Genomic DNA, 17,258 nt, shown 5'->3' on the forward strand with positions numbered 1-17,258 from the left:
CATAGATAGTGCATAGACAAATTCATATCTTTGCATATCTATTACAGTAAACTTTGTCTGACATCTTTCAAAAAATCCTCCGTAACTTATGGGATTCTGGTATTATAAATACATATGTAAATTATGTATTGAGGAATACTGTGACGATCGCTCCAAATCCATATGGACGAACACGTCATTCATCGATTTCATTGCGAGGTATTTGACCTCTATATGATACGTTTTATAAACATTGCATTCTTTTAAAAAGGCACACCATAAATGAATATTTAAATCAGAGGTTTTCGACATCTGATGATTTCTACATATAGACAATCACCGTAAATAATAGTTTACAATAGTACTTCCGTTGACAATGCAGTTAAAATAAGATACATGGTGATGATTTGGTGAATGCAACGTTTCCTTGAAAATATGTCATGTAAGACTCCATGCACATAGCTTGTCTAACATATAAGCAAACAGCGGAAGGCTTCTAGGGAACCTGAGAATAAAACATGCTAAAAAGTGTCAACACAAAGGTTGGTGAGTTTATAGTTTTAATGTTTCGTATAGTCTGTATATAAAAGTGGATCACAAGATTTCAGTTGTTTCATCCAGAAATGTTTATCAATAGATTCTACATAACAGAGCACCCTGGTAACTAAGCTTTAACGTTATAATGATAAATACCCCATTCGTTTTAATACACGCAAACCAACGTGTCCTAAACTCAAATAACACATGTCCGTTAAAAGGCTAGCGCTCTAGCTCGGACGGGGATGTCAAGCCCTATGGATCCATATACTGTTATTTGCGCCCACCAGTCCATATCCTATGTACTGACAGTTACTAGTTACCAAAGCTAAGGGATTTTCGGTTTAAACTCAGTGTAGAATTAAGTATGTACTTGTATCCATTGCGTTTAAATTAAAGTGCATGTATTCTCAGCCCAAAAATGTATTGCAAAAGCAATTAAAAAGGGATCATATGAAACTCACCTTAGCAGCATATAAAGTCGTTCACCAAAATGAGACTGAAACTCGGATTACCAAATAACCGTAAATCTCAACCTAGAGAACATATGTTGGTCAATAAATGTCTATCAAGCTAGGTCTGGTCATAGTGTATCACAATCCTAATGCTCGAGATTGACATACAAAAGTTATCCAAAGTAGTTTCAAAAAGTCAATTTTGACAATAGTTCAACAAAACGATACATACCTTATATAAGGAGTTATTTACTCGGTTGGTAATATTCAAAAATCCATTTTATCAATCTCGTAAACAAGTTGTTTAAATCTTAATTCTAGATTCAAAAGAAATTTCAATTAACGTCAATCATAATTCAGTTGATCATATCTTTTAATCCGTTCATCGAAACTATTCGATATCTAAATGAAAAGTCATTGATTTTTCGCCAGCTTTCCAAAAACATGCATATCATATACCTTTTACCAGTAATATATGTATTTAATTCGTGATTCATCATAAACTGTTTAACGACGAAATTTAGCATACAAGCATGTATAAATATATATACTCTAGCACTAGACATGGATACACAATTAATATATAAAATATAAAATATGAGTGCTTACGTATCAATATTGAGATTCAATATTGTAGGAAAGTACGTAGACGCAACGGAGATGATAAACACTAGGTTTAATTTACAATTATACCCCCGAACATTACCCATAACCTCCTTGGCAATAACCCATAATTTCCTTAGCTCTATCCCGCTTGAAAACCATTTTGAAAGTGACACGCTCATAACCTCGTCGTAGTATTTTATGTATATTACTAATTAATAATTAATAATACTAATAATTAATAAGATTAATAATAATATTAAAAATAATAATAATAATAATAATAATAATAATAATAATAATAATAATAATAATAATAATTAAATAAAATAAATACGGAGTAATATATGATATGTGTGTGTAAATGAAACAGAACTCGACTGCAATTTATAGATGTGGCCTGCCCAAACACCTCATGCGATTGCATGAGTATGTGTGGGGGATCTCATGCAATCGCATGAGCCCCATTGCCAGCTCACTATCCCGTTTGTTTGATACCTGTCGACATATTATTATATTTATATAATATATATAATTTATTTTAATTAATTATATATTATATTATATTCTCGTGTATAGATGACTTGTAATTTCTGTTTCGATAAGTCGTACGTCGTCACTCGACTTATGTCCCAGTTCCGGTTTTTCGAATGTCCCTTCATACGCTGAGAAAACTTGTACATTACATTTTGAGACACGTACCTTAGTCAAAATATAGCCTTAAATTATCCCTAAATTATATCACTCGAAATATAACTTATACATTTGAGTGTTTTGGTCATTTACTTCTATAAATCATCGTCTCGCTATTTGTTAAAATACATTTTAAAATAGCATTTTACTGTAGCAAAGTTACTGTAGCAAAGTTTTTTACTGTAGTAAATAGTGATTTTCAAAAACACTGTAGCTTTTCGGGTACTGTAGCAATTCGAAAATACTGTAGCAAATTAGTATTTTACTGGTTCATCTTAAACATTTTAGTTAACTTATCTAAATATCAATCAGATAATCAAACCAATAAGGTTAATGCACAGTATCATTTTCATAACACTTTGTTACGTTTTCAAGTTATAGCATATGTATCTATTTACATATAATTGAGAACAATCCAAGGGTAATTGAATAGTTCAAAATTTTGAGATTCAACTTCATAGACTTTGCTTATCGTGTCGGAAACGTTAAAGATTAAGTTTAATTTGGTCAGAAATTTTCGGGTCATCACAGTACCTCCCCGTTAAAGAAATTTCGTCCCGAAATTTGAGTGAGGTCGTCATGGCTAACAATAAAAATGTTTTCATGACGAATATGAGTTGATAAATAGAATTTTTATCACCGTTGAATAATATGGATAAAACAATCCAATTACTCGAAGCGTATGAGGGAAGTTATCGTAATAGAGTGAAATGGAGAATAGAGATTCGTTTTTAACTCTTGACGTAGTAACGATTGATTTTCGGAATTTAAGGAATAGAAAATCTTCATTATCTAAATAAGATTTGATTTTTCGGATTTTGTGGAAATTAGAATTTTCTTTGATTAAATGCGTAATCTGCCTCGATTGCTATGTCTGATATTTCGCTATAAATTGACCTCTTCCGTTTCATTTATTTTCACCACTCCTATAATCTTCTTCCTTATTTAATACTTCTTAATAGATTGTGAAAATGCTTCATCCAGTTCTGATTCTTGATATACTCCTAACTTTCATATCTATCATTCTTCTTTTTCATCTGCCGCCAGAGGAATCTATTCACTTTTACTATACTCTTGGCTTTATAGTGTTTTTAGTTCTCCCGTGTCTTTACGTTGCAATACTTATTGATATTCATGGTTTGTAATTTATGTGTTTTTATCGGGCTTTATATTCTCCGTTATATTTCGAAGCTTCATGCTTTCGTTCTCTCTTCCCGCCTTCAAGTCAAGCGAATAATGGTCCAGAATTCGTAGGTATGGAGTTTTGGATAAACATAGTTAATGTTCTAAGAAAGAAATGGTAATGGCACGATCTTGATTTTTCAAATTACCAGAATATCTGGAAAAGACCGAATCATCAAGAAAAATATTTTCTTGATATGTTTAGTGGTTAAATAGAATGAAAAAGTTATGTAACATGGTTCATGATGAGGGTGTGATCTGTGAACCTTTATCACGTTCTATTAGAAACTCAGCATGACTTACTGTAATATTTAGATCTGCATAGTTTTTTTACTGTAGCAAACAGTGATTTTCGAAAACACTGTAGCTTTTCGGGTACTGTAGCAATTCGAAAATACTGTAGCAAATTAGTATTTTACTGGTTCATCTTAAACGTTTTAGTTAACTTATCTAAATATCAATCAGATAATCAAACCAATAAGGTTAATGCACAATATCATTTTCATAACACTTTGTTACGTTTTCAAGTTATAGCATATGTATCTATTTACATATAATTGAGAACAATCGAAGGGTAATTGAATAGTTCAAAATTTTGAGATTCAACTTCATAGACTTTGCTTATCGTGTCGAAAACGTTAAAGATTAAGTTTAATTTGGTCAGAAATTTCCGGGTCATCACAAATACCAAACTAGTCCTATAATTTATTTCAATTCAAAAATCTTTTCCCTACTCTGTACGAGATGGATCCTTCAACTGGTTCAAGTTCATCGGATTCCGACAGCTATTCCGATATGGATATTCACCTGAGCTCCGAAAGCAGTGTAACCGGAATGGATCAAACGATTAGCCATCATCTATTCTGGATGGATTGGGGATGGGTTCGTAGCCAACTCAGTCAATGGAGATGAGAAGAAGGCGATCCTTTCCACCCACCAAATTTCCCTCTCGGCGAAGAACCTGAAGCACTTACCGGCGAACCAGTCCGAAACACCATTTTCACCCTCATTTCCAGAGTATCTCGCCACGATTATATATTATCTAAACTTCTAGATCTTATTCATCCTCTCGTTCCAACCGCCAATCATCCCGGTGTACTAGAAGAAGTTAACGAGCTTCGCGCTAGAGTGGTGGCTTTAGAGAATATGATGCAGAACTTACAAGCATCACAAGCCCCACAAGCACCAACTGCACCACCTGCATCCACACCAATGGTACCATTACCACCACCAACAACATCCGCATCGCAAGCCCCAACATCACAATCTGTCCCACGAGCATCAATGTCATACACCCTGTAGATATCAAGGAATACCAACAACATCAAACAATGAAGTATTGATTCATAACTTCATCGGAGAAATATTCTACTGTGATTATGTAATCTCTAAAGTTTTAGAGATTATTTATTCTAATCATAACCGTAAATCAAGATGAGTTGATGGATAGAGATGATAGAGGGGAGAATAGAAACCCTGACAGGAATGGTGCGTGCGTTACAAAATAGACTTGTTATACAAGCAGCACCAGCAGTACTAACAGCATCACCAGTACCAGCAGCACCTACAACATCACAAGCTCCGCCAGTTCCATAATCACCGACATCATCACAAATCAAGAACGAGCATATTGTATCAACGAGTTATGAAGTATTAACTCATTTCCTCTGAAAAAAATTGATATGTATATTTTATATATATATGAGTTTTTAAACCACGATATATCTTTTCGTACTAAACTATTAGGTGTGAATGTTAAAGGGTAGATACTACTCGGTTAATTCATATTACTAATATGCTATGATGTACATCCTTCTTTAATGACTTAACAATCATTAATTATAATCTCTGCTTCAACTCAATAGATTCCATTTCATAATAAACCAAGTGTATTGTTCGAGTACGTGTTAGATTTCAAACTTTCATTTTTGAAGTACTCGAAACTTTCTAAAAACGTCATTCGTGTCTTGCGAAGTTCACAAGAATTCTACGAACACCAACACCAATCACCGAGGAAATATCAATAAAAATGAATAATGAAGTATTGATTCATAATTTCATTTACGTTGAAGAAATATTCCGCGGCGATTTTGTAATCTCTAAAGTTTTAGGGATTATTCATTTCTAGTTCCAACCGTAAACCAAATGAGATTAATATAATATTAACTCATTAAATCCATATTACATCTGAAGAAAATATACTTACATATATTTTCATAAAGACTGTAATAAAAATTCTTTTGTACAAAATATTACTTGTGAAATTTTATTTTAACGGGTAGGTAATACCCGAGAAATACTTAAGTTCACATTAATATGTTATACTGTACATTTTCAATGATGTTTCGACAATCGTTAATTATACTCTCTCCTTTCATAGCAATATACATCATTTCACAAAATTCAAGACAACCATTTTCCATACCAATTCAATTACATATTCTGATTTTGACAGATCAAAATCCAAGTCAAGATTTAAGAAGTGCCATCAATCTTAAATTCCTACATCCTTCAAAATCATACTTTAAATTCAAATTATACTAGAACATCACTTTCATTCACAGAACTCATAAATATATTCGTATCATTCAAGATTCACGACGAATTCATTATAAGGATATTGACGATGACAACCTGCGTCTAAACCCTTCAAAATTCTTGAAAACATCTCAACTAAGGAACAGTCGAGAGAATGAACCAATCACACGATACATATGAAGAATATATGCATATAGATATGCATTCGGAGGACAATTGAACCTAAGCAAAGGTTCAACACGTATCCGTGTTAGATCCTTTAGCATTATTATTACCCAAAATAACTTAACAATCCCTTTTCAAAATAGCGAATTTTATCACAGCTCCAAAAAGACAACTTCGACTTTTCATCCGGAGTAGCCTTACTATAACCTTTATATATACATTGTCTTTTCGCTATCGTTATTGGGGAACCTTTTATATTCCACCACATTAGTAGTAAGCTTACCAGCAACTTTATTGCTCTTTGACTTAAATCTCTCTGAAGGATCACTATAAAACCTTGTCATGTACCCATCTTCATCTTGTAACAATAATTGTCATACCAAACCCCAGGAAGCATCAATAATTATTCTTGAATCTCACATCGTTTCTGCATATACATATAATGTTATTTCCTGGAATTATAATTCTAAAATCCGGAATAGCACTTCAGCCTACGAATCAGTACTATGAAGTTTTGAAAAAGCTGAATGAAGCAGCAGAAACTGTAGACAGCTGTAACAGTCAAAAGTTGATGATAAAGAATATTGTGTTAGCAAAGCTGATAATGCTAAAAACGAACATATATTTCATAGCATTATTCCTCAAGAAAGACAAGCTTTTAGTTGCAATTGTTCTATTTACAAGTGATATTCGTTTAAATAATAAAAGGTGAAGACAAAAGACAGATTCGACGAATTGAAGACGCAAACGACCAAAAAGCTCAAAAGAACAAAAGACAATCAAAGAGGTTCAAATTATTGATAAGAAACGTCTCGAAATTACAAGAGTACAAGATTCAAAACGCAAAGTACAAAATATAAAATTGTACGCAAGGACGTTCGAAAATCCGGAACCGGGACCAGAGTCAACTCTCAACGCTCGACGCAACGGACTAAAAATTACAAGTCTACTATGCACAAGAATATAATATAATATATAAATAATTATATTAATTATTTATATTTTATATTTATATATAAAATCCGTCGGCAAGAAAGACTCCAAAAGATGTGAGCTGTAATTTCTATCTCCGCGACTCGCGGAGTGTGAAGGCCAAAAGGGCCGCGAGTCGCGGAGCCCCAAAAATCAACTCTGCCTATAAAGCAAACCGAATTCTGATCAAAAATTCATATCTTTTTCTTCTCTTATCATACGTAAAATTTATATATATATATATATAATTTATATTTTAATTTTAATTTTAATTCTAATAATAAGGGTATGTTAGCGAATGTTGTAAGGGTATAAGTCGAAATTCTGTCCGTGTAACGCTACGCTATTTTTAATCATTGTAAGTTATGTTCAACCTTTTTATATTAATGTCTCGTAGCTAAGTTATTATTATGCTTATTTAAAACGAAGTAATCATGATGTTGGGCTAATTACTAAAATTGGGTAATTGGGCTTTGTACCATAATTGGGGTTTGGATAAAAGAACGACACTTGTGGAAATTAGACTATGGACTATTAATGGGCTTTATATTTGTTTAACTAAATGAAAGTTTGTTAATGTTAATATAAAGATTTACAATTGGGCGTCCCTATAAATTACCATATACACTCGATCGGACACGATGGGCGGGGTATTTATATGTACGAATAATCGTTCATTTAACCGGACACGGGAATGGATTAATAGCCACTAGAATAATTAAAACAGGGGTGAAATTACATTCAAGGGTAATTGGTGTAATTGTTAACAAAGTAGTAAAACCTTGGTTTACACGCAGTCGATAACCTGGTGTATTCATTAAACAAAGTATTAAAACCTTGTTACAATTCGAATCCCCAATTAGTTGGAATATTTAACTTCGGGTATAAGAATAATTTGATGAGGACACTCGCACTTTATATTTATGACTGATGGACTGTTATGGACAAAAACCAGACGGACATATTAAATAATTCAGGACAAAGGACAATTAACCCATGGGCATAAAACTAAAATCAACACGTCAAACATCATGATTACGGAAGTTTAAATAAGCATAATTCTTTTATTTCATATTTAATTTCCTTTATTTTATATTTAATTGCACTTCTAATTATCGCACTTTTATTTATTGTTGTTTAATCACACTTTTAATTATCGTACTTTTTAATTATCGCAAGTTTATCGCACTTTTATTATTCGCAATTTCATTATCGTTATTTACTTTAAGTTTTAATTTAAGTCTTTTATTTATTTAATATTTTACATTAGGTTTTAACTGCGACTAAAGTTTTAAAATCGACAAACCGGTCATTAAACGGTAAAAACCCCCCTTTATAATAATAATATTACTTATATATATGTTTGTATTTTTATAAAAGTAAACTAATATAGCGTTGAGCTTTGTTTAAAGATTTCCCTGTGGAACGAACCGGACTTACTAAAAACTACACTACTGTACGATTAGGTACACTGCCTATAAGTGTTGTAGCAAGGTTTAAGTATATCCATTCTATAAATAAATAAATATCTTGTGTAAAATTGTATCGTATTTAATAGTGTTTTCTGCTAAAATTAATAACTATTTTATATACACCTCGCATAACATCAAGTATTTTTGGCGCCGCTGCCGGGGACTTATCTTAAAAGCCGGAAGCGCAACGCTAATATAAAAAAAAAAAAAAGATTTTTAGTTTACTTTTATTAAAAATTCGTTTTTGTAAAAATACGTTTTAAATATTCGAAAAATATAAAAAGAAAAACAAAAATATAAGTATTTTTAAGATTTTGTTAAATATTTAAGTTTTATAAGTTTCTTTATCTTTATTTTAATTTATAAAAATATAACTTTTATTAAATATCTTTTATATATAGAAAAAAAAAACAGAAAACAGAAAATAAAAAAAAAAATAAAGAAAAAAACGCGTCGAATATTCAAACCTGTCAGCTGAATTCTGGAACCCTGCGACTCGCGGGGTTTGATGCTTTAATTGCCGCGACTCGCGGAGCTTCTCTGACACGCTAACAGGAAGCCCTAATTCAGCATTAATTACGGTAATTATTAATTAATTATTATTAAACCCTAATTATGTATTATTATTATAATTAGTTTTATTTTTACTTTTACTTTTTATTTAATTTATGTATTTAGTATTAATTAGTTTTAATTAAATTGTAAAATTAGTAGTTTTATTAAATAAATAATATAAAAATAATATTTTTATAAAAATTGTACTTTTTACAACTTTTTATATATTTTTATATTTTGTCCCTTTTTAATCGTTGTAGCGTAATATTTGTATTTTTCGCTCATATTTAATTTTAAACTTAGTTTTTGCTATAGTTATTTTTACTCCTAGATTTTTAGGCTTTGCCGTAGAATTCCTTAAGTGCTTTTTCTTTAGACTAAGATTTAGGTGCTTTAGAATTTTGCGACGCCTTTTTAAGTTTTAGTTTCTTTTTAAGTTATTTCCATTTGGGATTTAGTTTTTCCTGTAAGCTTTAATATTTTTAGACCTTTTACTATGTATCAATTATCATTCCAATTAGTAATATCAATTTGCGATTATAATTTTAAGTTAGTTGTAGTAATAAGATTAGGTTAGTTAAGTATTTTTAAGTTTTTATAAGTTTCTTTTATTTTTCCGTCACCTTTTATTTTTCAACCATTTTTTTCTTTTTCAACCTTTTTCCGACGAACTCTTTTTCTTTCTTATTTCTCGCTATTCTAGTTTTAGGACATAGATTTTTATTCTACTTCTTATCTAAATTTCTTAAAATTACGAAAATTTATTTTGAGTGGTTAAATTGATAGACATCAAAATTTTCTGGTTCGTAGTAATAGTTGGATTTGTACGTGGACCGGGTTATTGGAGCCAAACAGTCCTCAATTATATTGAGACCAAACGAATCCTGCCCCTCTGCTGCATCTTTTGGCTATTCGAAACGTGGGCAAAATCAGAAAAGTCTATTAATTGGATAACTTATTATAATTTTTCTTTCCTTTTTAAAAACTAATAGGAAATTCAGTGAATGCACCGAGCAAGACGTTCATCACCTTTTGTACGTTCACCACCTGTAACTAGATCAAGACATTTAGCAAATATAACCGCCGTTGATTTTTCTTTAGAATCGTCATCCAGTCGACCAAGTACTACAGTTCAAATTTCCGATAATCCATTTTTTGAACCCAACCTCACAATTGAGAATCCAGAGAATATTCAGGAACGGTTCGTAGATCCTGAACCATTAAACTTTCCTCCGGAACCACCAATCATTCAAACAGAGATTGTTGAGGAACGAACCATTAAATCAGAATCATCTAGTGATACCGATTCAACAAATTCAATTATGGAGAATCTGGAACCTTTAAGTATGGAAGACCGAATGAGAGCTAAACGCACTGGCCAAGGTCACGCAATTACTCATCCAGACATTAATGCGCCAGATTATGAAATCAAAGGACAAATTCTACACATGGTGACTAATCAATGCCAATTTAGTGGTGCGCCGAAGGAAGATCCAAATGAACATCTACGTACCTTTAATAGGATCTGCACACTATTTAAAATCCGAGAAGTGGAGGATGAACAGATATATCTCATGTTATTTCCCTGGACTTTAAAGGGAGAAGCCAAAGATTGGTTGGAATCGTTACCTGAAGGGGCGATTGATACATGGGATGTTTTAATTGACAAATTTCTTAAACAATTCTTTCCTGCATCTAAAGCCGTAAGACTTCAAGCAGAAATTGTTACGTTCACACAGAAACCAAATGAAACTCTATATGAGGCGTGGACAAGATATGGAAAGTTATTAAGAGGATGTCCGCAACATGGTTTAGACACCTGTCAAATAGTACAAATATTCTACCAAGGATACGACATCACTACAAGAAAAGACATAGATATAACAGCTGGTGGTTCTATTATGAAGAAAACCGAAACTGATGCTTACAAAATTATTGATAATACTGCTTCCCACTCACATGAGTGGCACCAAGAAAAAGATATCATTAGATCATCTAAAGCAGCTAGAGCCGATTCTAGTCATGACTTAGATTCCATTTCCGCAAAGATAGATGCTGTAGAGAGACGAATGGAAAAGATGACTAAGGATATTCACTCAATACGAATTAGTTGTGAGCAGTGTGGAGGACCACATTTGACAAAAGATTGTCTCAGTATTGAATTAACAATGGAACAAAGAGAGAATATTTCATACATAAACCAAAGGCCTGGAAATAATTATCAGAATAATTATCAACCGCCAAGACCGATTTACAATCAAAACCAGAATTATAACCGAAATATTCCATACAACAACCAACAAGGTCCTAGCAATCAACAAGTATCCAATAATACTTACAATCAGCAAAGACCTAATTTTCAAAACAAACCACCACAACAAACCGATGATAAAAAACCAAATTTAGAAGATATGATGACGAAGCTAGTTGAAACTCAAACGCAGTTTTTCACATCTCAAAAACAAACAAATGAACAAAATGCTCAAGCATTTAGAAATCAACAAGCTTCTATTCAAAATCTGGAACAAGAAGTAAGTAACCTAGCAAGGTTAATAGGTGAAAGAAAACCGGGAAGTCTACCTAGTGATACAAATGCTAACCCCCGGAATGAAACAGCTAAAGCCATTACCACAAGAAGTGGTACAACACTTAAACCACCTGAAATACCTGTAACTTCTGATGAAACTATTCCTACTCCACAAGAACCACAACCTGATCAAGATAAGGAAAAAGAACCGGTAGTTGAAAAGGTTAATGAAGATAACACAGTTAAGGATAAACCTTATGTTAAACCATACCAACCACCACTTCCTTACCCGAGTAAAATGAAAAAAGAAAAACTTGAAGCCGAGCAATCCAAATTCTTGGATATGTTTAAACAGATAAATGTAAATCTTCCTTTCATTGATGTGATTTCAGGAATGCCAAGATATGCTAAATTCTTGAAAGATCTAATCTCAAATAGAAAGAAAATGGAAGAACTCTCGGCTGTTACTATGAATGCTAATTGTTCAGCAGTGCTGTTGAATAAGATACCAGAAAAACTATCTGATCCAGGAAGTTTCACAATTCCATGTTTTCTGGGTAGTCTTAGTTCAATAGAAGCATTGGCAGACTTAGGTGCTAGTATAAATCTAATGCCGTATTCACTATACGCTAAACTAGACCTTGGAGAATTGAAACCAACCAGAATAAGCATACAACTAGCCGATAGATCAATAAAATATCCTAGAGGGATAATGGAGAACATGCTAGTTAAAGTTGGTACTTTAGTATTTCCAGTAGATTTTGTTGTTCTGGACATGGAAGAAGATTCTCAAGTTCCTCTCATATTAGGAAGACCATTCTTAAACACGGCTAAAGCAATGATAGACGTGTTCGGTAAGAAACTGACCCTAAGTATAGAGGATGAGAGTGTTACCTTTTCAGTTGATAGAGCAATGCAACAACCACAATCTGCAGATGATACATGTTATTATATTCAAACTATAGATGCACATGCAGAATTATTAGAAGAATTTCCAGAATTACAAGGAACAGGAGAATGTTCTTTAGGAGAAGGTAATGAACCAATTGATGAAGCTGAAATGTTAGCTACACTTATAGCTAATGGATATGAACCAACAACAGAAGAAATTCAAATGCTAAAAGAAGAAGACAGATATCGATATAAATCATCGATAGAAGAACCTCCGAAATTAGAGTTAAAGCCACTTCCAAACCATTTGGAATACGCTTATTTACATGGTGAATCTGAATTACCTGTAATAATATCGTCTTCTCTTACTGAAAATGAGAAATCACAACTCATTTCTGTGTTGAAAGCTCATAAACCAGCCATTGCATGGAAGATTCATGATATTAAAGGAATAAGTCCTTCGTATTGCACACATAAAATCCTTATGGAAGAAGGTCATAAAACGTATGTGCAACGCCAACGAAGACTAAATCCTAATATGCAAGATGTAGTTAAGAAAGAGATTATTAAACTGCTAGATGCAGGTTTGATATATCCAATCTCTGATAGTCCATGGGTAAGCCCAGTTCAATGCGTACCTAAGAAGGGTGGCATGACTGTCATTACAAATGAGAAAAATGAGCTTATTCCTACTAGGACTGTAACAGGATGGCGTGTATGTATTGATTATAGAAAATTAAATGACGCCACCAGAAAAGATCACTTTCCCTTACCTTTCATAGATCAAATGTTGGAAAGATTAGCCGGAAATAGTTACTATTGTTTTCTAGATGGATTTTCCGGATATTTTCAAATTCCAATAGCACCCGAAGATCAAGAGAAAACCACATTCACGTGCCCTTATGGTACTTTTGCTTACAAACGCATGCCATTTGGACTTTGTAACGCCCCTGCAACCTTTCAAAGGTGTATGATGGCGATTTTTCACGACATGATAGAAGAATGCATGGAAGTATTCATGGATGACTTTTCAGTCTTCGGTGATACATTTAAATCATGTCTAGTTAATCTGGAACGAATGCTAATTAGATGCGAAAAATCAAATCTAGTACTTAATTGGGAGAAATGCCATTTCATGGTTAAAGAAGGCATCGTTCTTGGACATAAAATTTCAAAAGAAGGAATTGAAGTGGATAGAGCTAAAGTAGATGTAATTGCTAAACTTCCACATCCCACAAATGTTAGAGGAGTTAGGAGTTTTCTAGGGCATGCCGGTTTTTACCGACGTTTCATAAAAGATTTTTCTAAAATTGCCACTCCTATGAATAAACTCCTAGAAAAGGATGCTCCATTCATCTTTTCAGATGAGTGTATCAAATCTTTTAATATTCTTAAAGAAAAACTCACTAATGCACCGATCATGATAACACCAAATTGGAATCTACCATTTGAACTAATGTGCGATGCAAGTGATTTTGCAATGGGAGCCGTTTTAGGACAAAGGATTGAAAAACGATTTCAACCTATATATTATGCTAGTAAGACGTTACAAGGAGCACAAACGAACTATACAACTACTGAAAAAGAACTCCTTGCTATTGTCTTTGCTTTTGACAAATTTCAATCATATCTCGTTCTAGCAAAAACGGTGGTCTATACCGACCATTCTGCTCTTAGATACCTATTTTCAAAACAAGATGCTAAACCAAGATTAATCCGTTGGATCTTACTCTTACAAGAGTTTGATATTGAAATCCGAGATAAAAGAGGAGCAGAAAATCTCGCCGCTGATCATCTTTCTCGTCTTGAAAATCCCGAATTAGAAGTTCTAAATGAATCAGCCATACAAGACAACTTTCCTGATGAATATCTATTGAAGATAGATTATAAAGAAATCCCATGGTTTGCAGACTATGCAAACTACTTAGTTTGTGGATTCCTTGAAAAAGGATTATCGTACCAAAGACGAAAGAAATTCTTCAGTGATATAAAACACTATTTCTGGGAAGATCCACATCTGTTTAAAAGTTGTCCCGATGGAATAATACGCCGATGTGTATTTGGAGATGAAGCTAGTAAAATTTTAAACCATTGTCACACAGGACCAACAGGAGGGCATTATGGGCCTCAACTAACAGCAAGAAAAGTTTATGAAGCTGGATTCTATTGGCCTACAATTTACAAAGACGCACACCTTCTTTGCAAATCCTGTGATGCATGTCAAAGGGCCGGAAAAATAAGTCAACGTGATGAAATGCCACAAAATGTCATCCAAGTATGTGAAGTATTTGACATTTGGGGTATTGACTTTATGGGTCCATTTCCAAAATCTCATAATAATCTATATATACTCGTAGCCATTGATTATGTATCTAAATGGGCGGAAGCACAAGCTCTCCCAACTAACGATGCACGAGTTGTAGTCAACTTTTTAAAACGTCTTTTTGCAAGGTTTGGAACACCGAAAGCTTTAATAAGTGATCGGGGAACTCATTTTTGTAATAATCAACTTGAGAAAGTTCTTAAAAGATATGGAGTAACTCATAAAATCTCCACCGCATATCATCCACAAACAAGTGGACAAGTTGAAAATACCAACCGAGCTTTAAAACGTATTCTAGAGAAAACTGTAGGATCAAATCCGAAGGAATGGTCCATTAAATTGGAGGATGCACTCTGGGCTTTTAGAACAGCCTACAAAACTCCAATTGGAACCACACCTTTTAGACTTGTTTATGGAAAAGCATGTCATCTTCCAGTAGAAATTGAACACAAAGCATTTTGGGCTTTGAAGACATGTAATCTTGATTTACATGAAGCCGGACGTCTACGATTAAGTCAACTAAACGAATTAGAAGAATTAAGACATGAAGCATACGAAAATTCGTTAATCTATAAAGAAAGAACGAAGAAATGGCATGATAAAAGAATCAGAAGTTCAAAAGAATTTAAAGAAGGAGACAGAGTTCTTCTTTTCAATTCACGATTCAAGCTATTTCCTGGAAAATTGAAATCAAGATGGTCTGGACCATTCATAGTCAAAAGAGTTTTCCCATACGGAACGATAGAATTAATAAATTCAAATGGGATTGAATTTAAAGTTAATGGTCACAGAGTTAAACATTACATACATGGTCCGATGGAAGTCGACAACGAAGTTAATCACAATTTCGACACCACAGCTAACTAAGTGTGGGGAGAATCAAGTCTTTAAAGGATAATATGTATTTCTGTTAGAGTTAGATTGTCTGTTTTCGTGTAGTTCTCGAAAATGGAACCCGAATGGTCTTTCCCTAGCAGACCCTAAAGAACTAGTCTTCTCCCTCCATTCTGAATTTTTATTTTTTTAGGTTTTTACGAAATGAAGACTGCCTGTGAACTAAACCATGGTCTAATGCTACACGCTTTGATCACTAAACGTAATAATGACATACTACCGAGTGAAATAGTATCAGTAATCAGAGAAAGAATGGACGGAGTTAGAAAAGAATCCAGATGCGAAGATAATAAGTTACAATTTGGTAAAGGAAAATCAAAATCCGCAGCGAAAAGAAGAGCACGACACCTAGAAAGATGTCACAAATGCGGAAAATGGTCACATGGAGGTAAAAGTTCAAATAATCAAACCTATTCAAATACCGAATTTGTTACTTTATGCAGAGACGGACCGTTCATATGTTTAGAAGAAAAGACACTGAATGCTCGAGGTTACGCCTATGTAGCCATGGAAAACCAATTAAACCGACTATCTTATGAATGGGATAGATCATATAACTAAGAAATCTATTTCACAGGTATGTCTGTACAGTTTTTATTTTTTTTATTTTTAACCTTTTGATAATAAACGCTAATTTGTTCGCTAAAAAGTATTAAATTAGTATTAAATAAAATTAGGTTTGGCGACCGAAATTATTGATATCATTCAAAAATTTATTACATCACTGCGAAATTTAACGTTTATTCTTAAGGTATAAATATCTTTAATCAATCAACCCAAAATATTTCAAAAATTCGTCATGAGTTAAATTAGGTCTTGGAACCGAAATTACTTTACCGAAAAGAGGGGCGCATATTTTTGATAATATTTGATTGATTAAAGTGGGATAAAAAGACAAAAAGATTTTTAAATTTATTTTTACCATGTTTTTAAAATTAATATTTAAATCTTAAATTAATATTGTAAAGTTTGTAAAAACAATATATTTAAAATATTTGAAAAATTAATATAAGTTTGATATGAATTTATGAATTTTTAAATTAAGTTTGGTGTGAATTTTTAATTTTTAAAATATAAAATTTTAATTTTATGCATTTTAAATTTTGAGTTTGGTGTGAATTTTTAATATTAATTTTGAATTTTATATTTAAGTTGTGTGAATTTAAAAACAAAAATTTACTTTATCTCATTAAGTTAAGAATATGATTTTTAAAATTCGTCGTAAGTTGAAGACTAGGTCTTTGAACCGAAATTGCTTTACCCAAGGGAGGGACGAGAACTTTTATTATCATTATTTTTAATCTTATTGATTTAAAGTATGCCAAAAACATTAAAAAACCCAAAAATCTTAGCTTTTAAAACAATCGCTACAAAAAGACAAATTTTAAAATTTTGTCGAGAGACGGACTAGGACATCGATCCGAAACGACCTCGTCCTAAATAACAAGGGAAACAAAATTTTAAAATTAATT

The sequence above is a fragment of the Rutidosis leptorrhynchoides genome, chromosome 1 (genome assembly GCF_046630445.1).
Source record: "Rutidosis leptorrhynchoides isolate AG116_Rl617_1_P2 chromosome 1, CSIRO_AGI_Rlap_v1, whole genome shotgun sequence".
In the NCBI taxonomy this organism is placed as follows: domain Eukaryota; kingdom Viridiplantae; phylum Streptophyta; class Magnoliopsida; order Asterales; family Asteraceae; genus Rutidosis; species Rutidosis leptorrhynchoides.